The following is a 2,262-nucleotide window of genomic DNA, read 5'->3' as shown; positions in this document are numbered from 1 at the left end:
GTTACATCTGCACCATGACTCAGCATGATGAACAGAACACGTCAGTGATATGCCAGTTCATTAACAATTTTAATACAATAATGTTACAGACATTTCTTTCCAGTATTTACACTGGAAACCCCAAACATCGGGGTTTATAAATTCATTTTCAGATGTCGTGTCTCCCAGTTGACGTGATCCTTCATGAATTTGTCCACCAGTGCTGAGAAAACATATTTCCATATTTTTGAGGCAAAAAAAGGTGAGTGTGAAATATTTGGCCCCTAGACCCCAGAGAGGCCTGCCCCTGTTCCTATAGGACCCACAGTCTCCATTGTGGCCGCGCTTTCACTGTTGAGCTCTTTATTCTTGTCATCCATGCAGCTCCATTAACACACTGGGGAGCTTTGTGTGGTGAGAGCTGACTGGCTGTGTGCGCGCGCACGCTCACGTGTATGTATTTACACCGGCGGGCTCGTGCATGCGTCTGCTTTAGGAGAGGGTTGTGCGATGATCATGTGCGCATTGGTGCATAATGTAAATGGGGGGGGGGGGGGGAAAGAGTGCAGGACACAAGAGATAATCGGTGTCAAGAGAACCAGAATCAGAGTTCAGAACTTTTTGGAATGAAGGAAGTCTATTAGGCACAGACTTTTCTCGGATTGTGAAGTATACTCTGCAGCTCAACGCAGGTCCCTGTAACCATAAACTCAATGCCGTGTGCACGCTTCCTGGACAATCTGTGCCAGTTAATGCCTAATCGTCTGCAAGGGAAAAGACAAACAGTTGGTCAGTGTCCATCACCTAGCAACCAGGGAGATATTATTTCCAGTGGACACAAAAGACAAAGTAATCTGCGTAGCTGTTACCCATCTAGAGACAACAGGAATACGTTCTACTGGAATAATTACCAGTGTATCCATTTGGCTAGTTGACTTACGCTATTCAGCATGTTGCACATCTTGTCAGAATAGTTTTATAATGAACTGGAGACCATTTAGAAATGTTTGATTGCATGTAAATAGCAAAGTGTGACCTTTGAGCACTATTAGTATTTACTATTAAATACTTTTAATGCTGTTTTTATTTACTTGAATAACACGCTGCAAGTACCTGGTCTAAGTTCTTATATTTTCCATTTTGCAGTATTGCAGAAAAAAAATATCAAATGTTTGATCATCCAGACCTAATATCACATAATCATTGAGCAGCAAGTGATCAATTATTGAAATAAGTATAATATCCTGATGATGATTTTGTTCATCTTGCTCTCCTTTGATCATCGGTGTTTATTTCATGCACGTTTGTCCTCGTCTTTTTATTTCGCTAAAAGGCCGGCATTCAGCCCTTGTCGCTTTGTGCTGTAAAGCGGGGGCTTTTCCTGTCTGAGATCAATGCTAAGATATTCATGACACGGTGGCAGAAAGGCGTTTGAAGGCTGAACGGCTGTAGGCCTCACTGGAGAGAACTGCTTTGATTGGCCAGCAAGGCTTTAACTTCCATTCACTTCATCTTTACATTCAGACGGATGTGAGAAAACCTTTCAAAGCACCACGTTGCACTACATTAACCATTTCTAGTCTGGTCATGCACCCCGCACCACTGATTTCTATTTCCACTCTCACGGCAACCTTGAGGGAATACGGCTTAAAACTGAATGACACAATAAGAGGAAAAGGCGACTATGAGCATAAATGAAAGAATGACACTTATTTGTACTTGTCTTGTGCTTTATTCCAGATTTTGTCTCTAAACACCCCCAAGCTGCCGCCTGACACTATCCTCTGTTTGGGCTCTTCCTCAACTCGATGCTCTATTTATACCCCGGAGGCTCAAAAGAGCCCATGAAAGCGGTGCAGACCTGTTCAGCAGCTGAGCACGTATGAGACAGTCATGAACATGAATATCCAATCCCCCTCACTTCATCATTTCCTCCTCAGCCACTGGGGATCCTTGCGATAGAACGAGACCGCTACTGGGTCAGGCTTGAGGAGACAGATTCTCCCTGATATTCCATTGTGGTGAGGAGAGTTTACAACCACAGCATATTCTGGAAATGCAGATGCATGGACTGAAGGTTTTTATTTTTTTGGCATGAAAAAAAAATTCATCATTTAGCCTTTTATTTTTTAAACTTTGTAGATCGTATGATCAAGAAATATTCCAAGCAGGTTGCAAGGAATTAACAAAGTAAACCTTAAATTTCTGTCTTATTGTGAATCCAGCTCTCCACCAATTACAGCCATGAGCTAAGCGCACGCCACCCTGGGCGTCCTTTGGAGG

This window comes from Brachionichthys hirsutus, chromosome 4 (genome assembly GCF_040956055.1).
Source record: "Brachionichthys hirsutus isolate HB-005 chromosome 4, CSIRO-AGI_Bhir_v1, whole genome shotgun sequence".
Lineage (NCBI taxonomy): Eukaryota > Metazoa > Chordata > Actinopteri > Lophiiformes > Brachionichthyidae > Brachionichthys > Brachionichthys hirsutus.
Note: the sequence above shows the minus strand (reverse complement) of the source record.